Raw genomic sequence first — 15,826 nt, forward strand, 5'->3', positions numbered from 1 at the left:
GCAACTAATACGATACACCTTCAAACAGCGCAATGAGTGTCAGGGTAAAGGCGGTGACAAGAAACAATTTAAAAAGCACAGCAATTTACGACAGCACTGATGGGGGGGGGGGGGGGGGGGGGGCAGCAATTGTGTGTTGGGTCAGTCCAGGTAGAGTCTGAAGAGGTACGTCTTCAGGCCCTGTCTGAAGGAATGGGGTGAAGGAGCTGTCCATAGCGGGACAGGGAGTTCGTTCCACCACTGGGGAGCGTTGAAAGATTGAACCAGATGTAAAATGCAGAGCAACTGCAGGACTGTCACTGTTAGACGCTGAGGAATTGATCCAGCTGCAGGCGTTGGATGTTTGGAAGGTTACACTGGCTTCTGCCCAGTGGAGTCCTGGCATCAGGACCCTTTCTGGAAACAAATCTGTTGTATGTAGGTCAGCCAAGTCACTACATTTATCTGCACACTACAGTGTTACAGACCAGGAGAAGGAGGATTTTTTTGAGAAGGCCAAAACTTTACTTACATTCTTAAGGTTTAGCTTTGGTCCTGAGTCACACAACAGCAAACAGTGAAAAGAGCCCAATAATTAAGGAAACCTGAGCCAGCTTGAAGGGGCAGTACAAAGCACCACCAGTGCAGCTTTTTCAAAGACCCAGAGAGAAAACACCCACAGACCTGAGTCAGTTATCAAAGCAGTCTGTCTGAACTTGGAACTTGGAAACCATTCAAACAGCAAGTCCATCTCAACAGGAAACACTGCCTTTAGCATGGGTTTCCACAGCAGTGACAGCCAAACCGGTATCACTTACATCAATCACACGTTTGGTCTTCAAAAGAACTGGCTCTGCAGGAAAGAGATGTCACAGCACTCAACTAAATTTGATCTTGAATTACTCCAGGGCTAATGCCGGTGATGCAAAAGCCTGTTTGAAGGATATGGTGATGATATAGTCATAATTATGTTGATTCACAGAAAATATGGTGCCTCTAGTATCATATTTTCAAAGGCCCATTTATCCATCACGCAGTACAGAAGAGGAACAGCTGATGCTAACGCCAGACTATGGAAATAATTTGACAGGAAATGGTTTTTTTTTTTTTTAAACGAGGGAACTGTGTTTAAAATGTGCATCATTTTAAAACTCACCTCTCCTTGTCCAACCCCAGCTGACAAAATCTGAATGCCTTACAAAAACAGAGACGCACAAACTTCCTCCACTATCACTGACTTGGATCTCAACTACTGCAGTCCGCTCTGCTTACAGTAATGACATGCACTGGCAGATAAGACTTCAGGCAAATTTCAGACGGCCGTGAGAGAATGTCCCTTACCTCTCTCAAAAGTAACCGGTGTTTACATACCTGCAAAATACTGTAGTAACCCACAAAGTAACCTGGCAGCACGATTTGAGCCCAGCAGTGTAAAGCTGGCTCCCACACACTACTTTGACAGGGAAAACTGGCCTGCTCTTTCAACCTCAAGTCATGGGCCAAGTGCCATAGCACTAAAAACACAGTGTAGGCCTACACCACACCTGTGAGTGATGTGTGCTTTATGCACCACATCTGTGAGCGATGTCTCCTTTATGTACCTGTGCAATATGCATCTGTGAGCTTTAGTACTCGAGGGCGGCAGCAGCAGCAGCACTTTCTAGAGGGTCCTGCAGACCCATTGGATACACTGGCAATTACTCCAGCACCACCAAGAAAAGTTATTTCTTGAAGTTAACAATTTCCTTGATGAATAGCCCCCCCCCCCCCCCCCCCCCCCCCCCAACCCCAACCTTCATCAAGCCTGCCTAATTACCGGATGTCACTTATCCAGATGCGTTATTTCATTAACCAGAAATGGACAGTGGGCTAAATTGTGGGTAATTATAGGCCACAATTTCTGACATAAAATAGATGCATTCATTTCCTACATGGACAATTCATACTGCCCCACTGGGCCAGGCCAGGACATTCCGGGTCTTCTGCTGCGTTTCTCCTTTTCCATTGTAGAGGTACAACCAGGCTAACAGCAACTGGCTAACCCAAAACGTTCTAATGGCCTTCCCATCCCTTTTCCTGCAACCAGAACTGTAGGGGAATATACTGGGAGCTGTAATGAAGGACAGGAGATTTTGCAGATGTACACCACCATGCTCTAGTCTTCATTAATTTCATCTGCCTCCGGCTGTTTGCTTTGATGAGCAATGCCAGCACTCTCCTTTCACCTCCATATTCATCTTCTCTGCTTTTAGTAGGAACACAACCAATCTGCCGATTCATCAACTTTAAGTCACTTTAAACACACATGTCAACGGTGAAATCTTAGACAAACCTTTTAGAAACTTGATACCAAACAAAATAAAAGAGGACTGTTAGGTGTTACTGGGGCGATATCGGTACAATATTGTTTCAAAATATTTCTTAGCACAGATGCCAACGGTATCAACATACAGCTAGTCGACCCAGCCCACAGCTCGCGTGTAAGTAGGACAGCACGAGTGTCTCCAGCAGGCCTGGCTGACAGGGTCAGCAAGTTAAAATAGATGGTAGGAACCCACCTGGAGTCTGAAGGTAAACTGGCCCTGTTCCAGCTCCACTGTGAAAAAGGAGAACGTTTCTGAGACACGTCTCCATCCTCTTTCATTCTGCTCTTATGCAACAGACAGTAAAATCTATAACATTACATTACTGGCATTTAGCAGACACTCTTATCCAGAACGACTTTCATCGGTTACAATTTTTACATGCCATCCATTTTTACAGCTGGATATTTACTGAGGCAATTCTGGGTTAAGTACCTAGCCCAAGGGTACAGCAGCAGTGCCCCTATAATATGTGACACAGGGAGTAAGGTTATGCTCACAGGAAATGACTTCACTGGGAAGCGGGCAAGAAATCCGGCCTCTCCTTTTCTTCAGCATGAGAGTGAGTCTGTGGGTCAGACAGGGTCACGGATGGGGGTGTCAACCTCAAAAGCCGATCATTAAACTTCATTACCCAAAAGTAATGGAAGGGGTTTTTGTTTTTGTAATTTCACTGACCCTGCAAATATATTGTCTTTTTATGCCATCTTGCATTTGCATTAGCATTAATTACATTAGACGTGCAAAACGAGCTTCCAGTTCTTATTTTGCCATGATTTTGATCACATGCTTTTTAAAGCCTTTTTCTGTCATTCTGCTGGAGAGTGAAGGAGCCAGAGAGGAACCGTCTCCCTATCAAATGTCCTTGCTTATTCCCACAGAGGCTGTGTGTATATTGTTACTCCATCTATCTGATCCATTGGTGTAATACTGTAATTACTACACCACCTGTCACTGGATGAGAGCGAGGGCGCTGGCGGGTGTCGTTTTCCCATGGGGGCGGTCCGGGGTCAGAATCCTGAGCCCTTGCCTACCATGTACGGAGGAAGCAGGCCTGTCTCTCATCCAGTCAGCCACCCACTCACTCAGCATTCCCCTGGAGCAGAACGCAGCACTGATCCAAGACCAGCTGCCACACACACGATCGCCATTACTCACTCACTCAGCATCCAGTCTCACGGGATGCAGCACTGATCCAAGACCAGTTGCCACACACACACACACACACACACACACACACACACACACACACACACACACAGTTACTTAAGTTGCAGCTGACATCCCTGGATGTCTCTTTTTCAAGTCTCCTTTAGCTATGCCCACTTTCTGTTTCGATCTGGAAAAAAAGCTTTTCACACCCACCCAGGGCCAAAGTACTGCAGATACAGACTCCCATACAAGCAATGGAGCACGCGCAGCCTCACACACACGGCCTCATAAAATGCAACAGTTCAAACACACGTGACCTTATAAAACACACAGATTTAAACACAAGCAACCTTATAAAAGACACAGCCTCAAATGCATATGACTGTATAAAACAGACCAATTCAGAAAACACACGATTTTAAAAAACACAGGTATGTTTATTCACCAACATTATACGTATGATACCTCTTCCATGACAGCCAGGCTAACATTAGGAGTGCTGCCAACACTGTATGCTGTGCGTACACACAAAGAAAACCTCTCAGCGCTCGCATCAAAGTCAGGTTTTGTAATTTTCCCATAGACAAGCGACTAATAACGCCCATTTCAGCAGTGACAGGTGCACTCTGCCTCTTCTGACAAACCGCAGGAAGGTGATTATAGGAGTGTTTTTTTTTTTTTTTTTTATAGCTGGAGCACTGTATCAGCATCGGGCGCTAAGAGGACTACGGGCACCACATTCCCGCAGCTAGCCTAATTCAGTTAATATGGAAAGAGCCGTATCGGTTCCCGAGCGCTCCTTCCACAATCTGCTCTGGCATCTGGGGAGACTTTAATGTTTAATAACGGACGTCTCCAGCACACCTTTTCTGCGAGCTCCCCGTTGCCTTGACGATGAATAGCCCAAAACGGCTGATGTCGGGCAGCACGCACCGAAGCACTACTCACAGGATGAGGGGACAGGGGGTCACTGCATTAAGAGCACGAGTGGGCCTCCATGGTGCCGCACATGACACAGTAGAAGCCAGCACAGGGTTTCACTCAGGCAGCTAGGCTTGTCTATTCAAGCACAGAGTGGAGAGATGGATTACACTTATAGACAGGTCTGTGAGGCTCCAGGTCCAGCAGCCTTAATCTCCTCTTCCCGATTTGTGTTTTTTATCGATTTGTCCTGCATTGTGAATAAAGGCTTGGAGTCAGTTGGAGGGGGTTGGGCAGAGGGCGAGATGAGGGCCATGGAGGAGGTGTCTTAGGCCAACAGAAAAACTTCCACAGAGGTACAGCCTTTAACTGGAACATTACAGTATTAACTCCCAAATGCATGCGTTTAGGCCATTCCATACCTTCACACATGCATATATATCCGAGTTCAATTCTCTGTGGTATAAGCATTGTACATTACAACAAACAGGCAAAATAGTGATAAGAATAAACACAGAAATGCAATATGGTGCTCCGTGGAAGATAACATTTAAAAGGCAGAGAGGAGCAGCCAAAATGTACAATTCAGCAGATGCTAAGACGCCTGCTCCACAAGTTTCTAGCACTTTCAAACATGCTTCCCGTTCAAAAAAAAAAAAGATCAGAGGTGCGTGATTGAATGTGTGATTAATTGTAGCAGTGAGCCATAAAATATTAATGTGTGTTTACAGAGAGGAAGGGCCGGGTGGAGGAGCCAGAGAAGGGCTCATTCCAGGGAGGAGGAAAGAGCACCTGGGGAGGTTCCAGGTTCAGTGTCCCATCTGCAAACGCGCCCCCCCCCCCCCCCCCCCCCCCCCCCTCACCACGCACCCCCACCCCCCTCATTCGGTGTTCCTCTGTGGCGTCCTCTCCCTCTTCGGCGGGCTTCACCGCACGCGGCCGTCCGCCAAGAGCGAGCGGCTCCGCTTCCAGCAGCATTAACACATTGGCAGAGCATCACTTGAGTCTCGAAATACTACCACCGCTCAGATCTGGAAATACCCGCAGCACTCCTGCAAGAGTTTCCTTCCTTCTCCAAGGAAAGCCCAAAAGCCACACAGTACAACATAATTACACGCACCTCTACACAACGTCACAAACATTAATGCAAAATATTTTATGTTTACTTCCTCCCCCCATATAAGAATAAATCATATTCAATGAATCCTGCACATGAAGACATCCCTAAAATCCCCCTGCTTCCTCTTTTTACCTTTGCCGTTTCCACATACAGGGTACAGACAGGGTTCGCTGTATTTGTTAACACATAGACAGTACTGGACATATTTTTAGGGGAGAAACCGATCATAGATTAATAAATCCAGGCCACTGTTTTTCTAGGAAAAGAGGACGTAATCAGCTTTGATGCTCCGTCGAGTATGAGGCCGAACGAGATTAAAAAAAGATGCTGTTCTTTCCCTGCAAGCGCGGCAGCCTCTCATCAGTCTCACAGGAGGTGCGTTTCCCCAGCTCTCTCACCAGGAGGATGCACACAGGCAACCAGCTCTCCCACCGGCAGCCAATCACCTAGCATACTACCCACAATGCATCTGCCCAACACTTGGCTCTCTCTGCTGGTCTGACCCTCTCTGCACTGTGACCGGAGAGGCTAAAGGTCACCGCAAACTGACGTCGGTGAAATGTGAAAAGCACTTTCTGAGTGAAGGTGGGAAGAGACAGACAATCTCTGGCTCCCTGGCTCCACTCCCGCACAGTGAGGGTCTGCTTTGCTCTGAGACCATTTGTACGTGGTTGATTAAGCCGAGCTCGAAAGCACAGCACCCCAGCGAGTGCAGTCAGGCCATGGGCAGGGCAGGGGATCGGCACGGGGTGTGGCACGCGTGTGTGGCATGCGTGTGTGGTAACGTATAGTATGGTGGGGAGGAGCTTTCCTTATGTCCATAGCAGCCTATTGCACTATGAGGGAGTCCCTTTGCAATCACACAGCACACCAACATCCTCTAACTCCTAAATCTTGTAACTGCCATTTATTGTGACAGGATTGTCATTGTCACTGTCACTGTCATTGTCTTTGTGGGCTGGTGTCCCCATTTTCTCACTGAGCAGCACAGGTAAAACAAAGGCAGGGGAATGAGGATGAGCAGGAATCGACCGGGGGGAGGGGGGGGGTATGAAAATAAGCACTTCAGTGGAAACCCCACAAACCGCAGATAGAGGCGTCACCCACTCACTGATTTGCATTGGGAGCGCGGTGGAGCACCATTGATCCAGCGGGGGTGTGGAACCTGGTAATAGACACTTCAGTCAGAGAGAGTGACTCACGCACGCACTCAGCCAGGAAGAACGACTGCGCTTAGTAACACACACACACACACACACACACACCCATGACAGCAGCACCTGAGCCCACATCCTGTTGGCGCGGTGTGCGCTCCTGGGAGAGCGCAGGTCCGAGTTTGACTGTCTCCGAGTGCCAGCCGCTGCGCTTACCAGCAACGCGGAAGTGGCACCACCTACGTGCCACTCATTCCTCAATGACGAGATCTTTATCTCAAAAGGGCAGCAAACTGTGCATCAGGTACCCGCCACACAGCCTGCGAAACCATTCATTTTACCTAACCGCCACTTCACGTTGTCTATACGAGCTTTAACTACAGAGATGTTTAACAACGGCCTGAATTGAGAGCGGGATCGTACCATGGTGGTAGGGAGCAGGGTTTGTAACCGAAACGTTGCTGGCTTGATTCCTGCAGGGGCGCTGCTGCTGTACCCTTGGGTAAGGTACTGAACCCAGAATCGCCTCAGTAAATATTCACATGTAGAAATGCACAGCATGTAAAAATAACTGATGTAATTCACTCTGGATAAGAGCATCTGCTAACTGTCAATAACGTGATGTAATGTAAATGAGGGGAAAATGGCTGATGATAAACTGAACCAAAAAAATGGAAGCCACCAGCCCTGTGACCCATCTGGCTCGAGAGGCTGATGGCTTCTACTCTAATGCAATTGAAAGGAGGTGTAGACACACCCTGTTCACTCCAGGCGCTGGACAGAAAGAGGTGTAACGCAAATAGCCAGATGTGCACACGCAGCCTGCCTCTGGAAGTCATTTATCAACAGCAGGAGCTGCACACAGGAGTTTTGACCCCAAAGCGGAGTTTGGTCACATTCCAGCGTGTGGACGTCTGGTCCTTTCATGCTGTCGCGGTGTCTCACCGCAGCTCAGCGGAGCGATCGAGATTTCAGTGCTGTCAGAGCGCGCCGTCTCTGCCTTCTGAGAGCCCACCGTGGGCTCCCTGGCCTCCCGCCACCGGCGCAGGTATGTAAACATCAGGGAGACAAAGCCGCCGGTGTTTGGATGAGGAGAGGGAGCGTGTGACTCTCTCCTACAGCAGACACAGGCTGCCGTCTGCGTGGGGGGGGGTGTGAAGAGACAGACAGTACGATGCTTCCTGAGAGTAGAACAAAGAAGATGTCCTCAGCTCACTTCTCCTGACAGCTTGATCTCCTTCCTGTCAAAGGAGATGAGCTCCATGTCTCCCAAGCTGGTGGGAACACATTGTGCATTTGTCGGGGGGGGGGGCGGGGGGGTGAGTTGGCAGAACTAATCCCAGCAGGCCAGCCCACTCCTGCCAGGAGTAAAGAGCATGAAGAGCATGTGTGAATGACTGGGCTCTGCTCGTATAGACAGCGGGCCTTGTGCTGCTATAGCCGTCACTGCTATTCAATGACCCGTTTCAGTGTGCTCCTACTTGCCATCGTTGTCTTCCTTAAGGCTGCGCCCCATCTCTCAGTGAGATTGTCCTCTCCACCGTTAACCTGCCTATCTGTGAGCTTCTCTCTTCCATCACCAGCCTTTCTCCCTCTGAGCTTCTATCTTCTGTCATCAACCTCTGCGTTCATCATTTGGTGTGTGCCCCTATTCTAAATTCGCTAATCTCACTCTCCGCGAGCACCCGTTTTCCATCACTGAGCTGTGTGCCCCTGGCTTGTAGTGCTGCCAATAGAGGCCAATAAGAGAAGGAAATGACAAGAGGCTTGGTTCTGTAACAGTTGTGATGTTCTGATAACGTCCTGGGAAAAAACTGTTCTACACAATTTCTATCCCAATTTTTCCCAGGCTCCTGTTGATGGATGATTCTTTTATTGAAGGCAGTGCAAGTAAGCAATGAGCCACAACAGGGTTTGCATTGCACTGAAAAAATCACGTACGCTATGGTACAAGGCTGGAGCTTATGTTACGCTCCTTCACATTTACACCCTCGAACCCAGTAATCAGGACAGAGAGGCATCTCAACCGGTTTTACAATAACACGTAATACGCTAAATGAATGCACAGCTACGGTGTTAATCAGAGCAGCCTCCAGCAGCACCCGCTTCAACTTCAGCAGGCTACACAACAGCCATTAATCCTTAATGTCACCTTGTCCTCACAGGCCCCTCCTTGGAATCTGTCCTTACACTAGAGGTCATTAATAATAGGCACAACGAGCTATTAGTGGAGGAGACTTAGTGCAGATATGGATGGACCTCTAACCTGGAATAAAAATCAGGGCCTCTACTTTCCTTTAGGGACTGAAGCGTTCATCTTTGCACCGCATTACACACCCCCGTTTGTCCTTTTGTCACCTACGCTTCTCCTCCACACCTCCTCGCCTCTGTCTCCTTACTTGCTTCTCTTATCTCTTTCAGTGCCTAACCCTTTCCTATCTTTCAAACTGGTAAGATAAGGCACCATACCCTGAGAGTTTGCTCATTCTCTGACTATTGGCTCATACTCTGATGGTTTGCTCATACTCACAGTTTCCTCATACACTGACAGTTTGCTCATATTCCTGTGGTTAGCTCAAACTCTGGTGGTTTGTTCATACTGTAGTATCTTAGAGGTCAAACGTGGCATCGTACGTACTGGTGAAAAAGTGTGATACTGTATCTGGGAACAGATACTGATACTGTAACTGGGAACACACGTAATACTGTTATTCAAATAAATCAGTAACTGCGGCCTTCACAGTTCAGACTGTATGCAGTCACAGCTTAATATTCATGTCACCTTTAATAAATGTTCAACACAAACGCGCAAGTGTATGGAAATGATCTCCACTATAGATTTCATAGACAATCTATGCACTGTGCTGATAACAGCTATATTTTCTAAAATGTAGTATATTTTCAAAAATATATTCCTTAAAATTTGAATATAATTTACCAGCTATTTAAATGGGTTTACTCATGATGATCTGAGTCGGGGCTGGATTACTGCAACTGTAGAAGTTCATTTGATGCTCGAGCACGGTACATGCTGTTCGAGCACATGCACTGCAATTAATTGCTACCTGCAAAGAACAACCACACAGCGTGGCTTTGATTTACAATCTTGGATTGTAACTGAGTGAGAGTCTCTTTCATTGTGTAACCTCACCTGGTGCATACCGTTCTCCACCTGTCACCTAGCCGTATGTTTACAAGGAATCAAGATTACAGAAAACAGCAAGGGATGTGAAAAATGAAACTATGACTCACTTCATGGTGTAACACTGACAGTTAAACACTAAATGCAATAGGGTTTGGCACAATTTGCTGTAAAGTTGTGAATAAAGTCATTAAATTAAGTTACATCCATAATTATTTAACCGATGTTTAGTTTTGTTGTCTGGGAGTCAACAAGCAAGAGGGGAAAAAAAAAAAAAAAAAGACATCAACATCAGAGCCTTCCTAATGCAAAAAGGCAAATTCTCAACAGTGGAGCTGAAATGAGCATCTCTTGATACAAAGACTTTTTTTCAGAGCAAATTAAGTCAATGAACACAAACCATTTTCCCCACTGGAGACTGCTTTTGGCTGTTAGCGAACTTTTCCATCCAATTTAACGCAACCGTATCCTGCTGGTGATGCGACGAGCTCAGTCATTTAACCTGCTAAAGGAAGGCAAACCAAAGCCTCTATTAGGCCTGTGTCTTTCCCATCTCAACATCACATTACATTATCCACGCGCTTAGCAGGCATCCTGCTGTGAATCATGGGAAAAGCTTTTCATCGTCTTAATGTTGCCGCTATGCTTTGTAGCCCTGTTAGATGGCTTTTCAGTAACTAATTCTGCTTAAGCTACCACATGCCAGGGCAAGCAACAGGTCCCATTTATGTGCCTCTTTCTGTGGTTTATCTGCCTCTCCACTCCCTTTAGTTTAAAAATTAGAATCTGACCATATGGTGCTGCTTCACATTATATCCATAGTGCACCTGCAGCTCACCAGAGTTACTTGCTCTCATTGGACCTCTATAGTGTATGCAGCCTGCCCATCTGCTGCCTGTGTGCCAGTCATTCAGACAGGAGAATTCCCCTTAGGCATGAGTGATCATTACAACGCTTCTTTGCCTCATCTCCTTTTCCTCATCTCTCTCATAGATTGGAGTATGTGCCCCTCTCTGCCTCCCTCTCTCACTCTCAGTAGCAACATAACTCATATAACTGGCCTGCTATTTGACACACAGTCTCACTAGGGAAAACTTTCAGAATGTGGAGGGTGGAGCTGGAAATTCCCCAATAGCTCAGTATATTTGAATTAAAGCAGTGCTCTGAGAAAACCACCCATGCTCTCCCACTGCCTCTTGCAGGAACAGAAAGTGACATTAATTCAACCCAAGGGCAAAATTTACATAACCTCAAAAGAGGGGCGTGGAGCAGCGGGGGGCAGGTGCATGGTGAAAATAACCCTGTCAAAGCCGTAACATAAGACACGCATCGCACTGTGTGCTTTTCCAATGGCATTGCAAGGAGGCCAACGATTCCATCGGTCCAGAACCGAAAGGCCCTGACTCCTGCCTCACTTGAGAACCCCTGACCTGGATTAGGGCTGAGATCAATTCACCCTCTCATATACATATACATATGCATACACACATACACACACACACACACACACACACACACACAGGGTCAAACATACATAGAGATACACATGCACATACATTCAAACACATATACAGCATATACATTCACACGGACACACACGCACACACACACCTCATCTCTCTGCAGTCTCAGCCTGACTGCTGGCCCACTTGAACCAGGAGACAGATTAGAGCAGAGAGTGGGAGAGGAGGGGCTGGGGACCCACCTTGAGTATGCCCTCTCATTCACGCCTCACTGGAACAGCCAGCCACTGCAGGAGCAGTGAGAGGCACGGGCCTGACACTTACCTGTCCAGTACAAGCCAAATTCCTCAGATCCAGCCAAACCTGCAGGGGTACCTACACACACCCTGCCTCCCCCTAGCACCCAAATCTACCCCATCTACCCCACAGTGTCTCCGGCACTTCACAAGAAGATGGTGTGGCATAGTGGTAAGGTGCAGGGTTTGTAACCAAAAGGTTGCTGGTTCAATTCCGTGCTGGGGCACTGCTACTGTACCTTTTGCCAAGGTACTTAACCCACAATTCCCTCAGTATATAACGAGCTGTATAAATGGATAACAAGTAAAATTGTAACCTATGTAAGTCACTCTGGATAAGAGCATCTGCTAAATGACAATAATATAAAGTAATGTGAATTTCTTCGCTGGATATCTGTGATTAACCCCTTAGATCAGACACCCCACAATCACAGAGTTTCCTGACCCGCCACGCCAAATGCTCCGCTGAGCTCAGGCCAGCGTCTCCAGCAGAGCCAAACCCCTCTTTTCCTCAGCGTTAAAAGATTTACGACACTCCGCTTAAAAGGGCTGCGGCGCACGCAGCACAGCTGATGCACAAGGATGACGGGAAAGGAATGCAGCCCTGAGATTCTGCGTCACCACACAGTGTGCTGGAGAGGGGAGGAGCGCAGCACGGCCACTGTGGTTGAGCGGGACAGAGCGGGAAAACACAGAACTACACCAGGGAAAACACAGAGCTACACCAGGGAAGACCTGGACAACTTACTTGCAAAAGAAAAAAGGAAAAAAAAAAATGTAGAACTTGGATTTCAAGCCAAATATATGGCGACTTTGGGCTACCATCACGAGTACATCTATGGGGAATGATTGAGACATGTAGCATTACATTACATTATTGGCATTTAGCAGATGCTCTCATTCAGGGTTTTTTTTTTTTTTTTAACAATGTTCTACATTTATACAGCTGAGGCAATTACGGGTTAAGTACCTTGCCCAAGGGTACAACAGAAGTGCCCCAGAGGGGAATCAAACCAGCAACCTTTCATGTCCTGCACCTTAACCACTATGCTACACTGCTGTGGCAAATTTTACCTGCCTCAATAACTACTTTCAAAATCACTTTTTTATTAAATGAAATTCTCTGCATTTAGCGACAAAAATTAACATTTACTATGCTGGAAGTGATCAGGGACCCAGAGCCATTCCATGCAATTTGCACGTCCATACCTCATGCATTATTAATGTGCCACATGAGAGATTAATGAATATGTCCTCTGAGAAATCATTAACATAAAAAGCACGTTCTGTGGTCTTAATGGTTTCATAATTAAACAATGTTCTGAAAAAATTTCAAAAATTGTTTTTTCACTCCAGTTGGCCTTGGCCAGTGAAGTTGATTAAATCCATGCCCAGTAAACTTGTCAAGTATGGCATAAGTGAATGTGTGAATTAAGTGAAGTATGGCATAAGTGAAAGTGAATTATTGACATATGTAATAAAACCCATTTGGTGGCCATATTGAACAAGAACATGGGGCAACAGAATACATTTTACCAGTATAAGTATAACAAGGTGTTTCACATTTGAGCAAACTGGAACAATGCTATGAAGAGTTACATGAGTAAGAAAAGCAAGAAAAAAAAAGAAAAAAGCAAAAAGACACAAAAAATGCTGCAAGGTGCTCTGGCTTTAAAGCCTAAAAGTACAAAAAAAATGTGATGAAAATAAAAGGATAAATGCCATTCTGGCTTGAAATCCTCACTAAATTAAGTTAAAGTATCCATCTGCTTGCTCAATCAGAAAGAGTAACAACTGCCACTTCTTATGACATGACTTCAGGAAACGGGCTTGCTACACTTCCTGAAATGGACATCAACTTACTGGGGTGATATCCTGTTAATGTATCAGTGGGAGGAAGGGACATTACAATTTGTCTGTTGTCCTTAGCACATCCAACCCTTGTTAAAAAGACATACAATGTCTTACTCTCTCGGCAAAAGAGAGCACTAAAAGCATTTTAACAAAGGATAAGATCTGGGGTCTGTAGTGATTTCTAAAATTAAATATAGGCTGCCTCTTGATGATAATTATAGCTATGCTCCACAGCTCAGTTTAGAAACTTTACTTTTTTTTTTCTCCTTTGAACTCAAACGTGACGTCTGTACTATTTTAACGCACAAAGCACCCATGACTTTCATAGTCTAGCATTCTGTTAGATAACTTTGTTAATTTACATGAAATGGCTCAAGGGAATCTATTATAGGTCCAAATTTCAGAAGAGCCCGCTATCAACACACATCCATTATCTTTAATGGTGACAACTGATAAAAGTCACTAAATCACTAAATGTTGCTAAATGCATTTCAAATTCCCGTATCTCGAAGGTAAGTGTTATAATTGCAGGTAGGCAACAACTAATGCATCAGATAGAAACAAGAGAGAGCTGCTTTCACCACCTCATTCTAACTTCCCCAATTGGACACTTGGATAGTCAACGTATGTTCACCTTAACGCACATGAGAAATTTAAAACATCCACATTGCTTGAGGTCACAGAATTATCAGTGCATATCTTGTGCGCGCTGTATAAATTATATTTTATGTAACTGTTCCAGGAATCCGTCGCTGTTCTTTTTTTTACCCTTTTAATTATATATATCGCTTTAAGCCAGTGCTGTGCGAGTTTTCTGCTTTTGGGCTGAACAGTGAAAAAGGAAGAACTGTTATCAGATGCAATCACCACGCGACTGTAAACTCTGCTATATATATACAGATATGCACGTCAAGCCTTACTAACCTCTCACCCTTCTTTTTTAATTTATTCATTTGTAAATTTCGAGATCGCCTGGGAATAGTCACACAAATGGGGGGGGATAACGATACATTCTCAAAAGCTTTCGATATAAATCTGACTCGCCCCACTACCAGTCTGAACATGGTGGTGAGGTAAAGTCACTGTCCGTAACCATTCACGACTTTTCATGCCAAAACAGGCTGACAGGACAGATTGCGTGCAATCAGTCACATCCAAATTTCAGAACCTCGTTAGTCTTTCGGCAGCATGTCAATGCCCCGTAAAGAACCGCACATCTGACAGTTAACAGCTCGCCCCATATTTGACCATTGATAATTAAAAGCCAGATAGCTTTTAATGCCCGTTTTCCGTGCCTAACGTTAGATACGTAGGTCATTGGCTAGAGTCGCGCTATTTGTCAGTCTTCATAAACGGTACTTTTCAGCGCCGAGAATGAAATGGGAGGTAAACCCACACGAGCAAGGAAATTAAACACATACGTCTAAGACAAGATTTTGAAATTGCAGACAACCAGCTTGTAGCTTCCCTAAATGAGCATCTGCTTTGGCGCGTCCCGTTAAATGAACGCTGCACCTCCGCCCTGCTCATTCAATGAATTCGGTAAAGACAGTGTACATTGCTCTTGGGACGGCACAGCACTGATGGATAGCTATGTAACCTGAAACGAAAATGAAATCTTATCGAAAAATTGTGCCGACATTCCCCGTAATTTTTAAGCGCAATTTTCCGTTGCAAGCTTGGAGCCCAATTAAGCAATTAAAGTTGATTACATAGCAAGCTGGCTGGCTAACACAACTAGCCTAGCTAACAAGAAATCTACCATGTGGCTAGCTAGCAGGCTAGACCTGCTTTTTAGACAGCAATATTTAAGGTTGGCACATATTCGCATAGGTTACCAACAGCGATCTAAACTTTAGGCCGCCTTCACTCAACCAGAAACACACTTTCCAGGTTTTACATATGTGTCGGCGTCTGAACATGCCAATTAAAACGCAAGACATCACGCACGCTTTCCCTTCGGCTCCTCAAGCCAGTCAAATGACACACAAACGGAGAGATGCTCTCCTTCCCCAACGCGGCTCTGCTTAAAAAAAATAACTGCGAATAAATCTGGATGGCGTTTTACACTGCTAGTGCATGTAAGGACTCATGTAGGAGAAACGCATAGCTACATCTTACCGTGATCATGGGTGGGATCTTGACTCCCAATACACACGCTCCAGCCGCGATGTCAGAGGACTCAACCGAAATGTGCGTGCAGTTTGATGGAAACTAGCTAGGCTTTGCTGCCCCCTCCCTCTCCTTTCCGCGTCTCGCTGCTATGTGTTGTTTCGTATGTGTGTGTGTGTATATGAGAGAGCTACAGCCCAATACGCCTCACGCAGTCGCTCCCGGATAGCCAGCAGCGTCTTCCCAGAGCTCCGGCCAAATGCTGAAAAT

General features: G+C 45.9%; 1 protein-coding gene across 1 annotated transcript in view; it reads right to left on the reverse strand.

Annotated features, from left to right (window-relative positions):
* LOC118770618 (fatty acyl-CoA reductase 1-like) overlaps window positions 1–15,826 on the reverse strand; it is a 59,710-nt gene extending 43,884 nt beyond the window's left edge. Inside the window, exon 1 of the mRNA XM_036518383.1 lies at window positions 15,566–15,826. The gene's annotated coding sequence lies outside the window, so the exon portion shown is untranslated. The remainder of the gene's footprint in view (window positions 1–15,565) is intronic.

The sequence above is a fragment of the Megalops cyprinoides genome, chromosome 23 (genome assembly GCF_013368585.1).
Source record: "Megalops cyprinoides isolate fMegCyp1 chromosome 23, fMegCyp1.pri, whole genome shotgun sequence".
Taxonomy (NCBI): Eukaryota; Metazoa; Chordata; class Actinopteri; order Elopiformes; family Megalopidae; genus Megalops; species Megalops cyprinoides.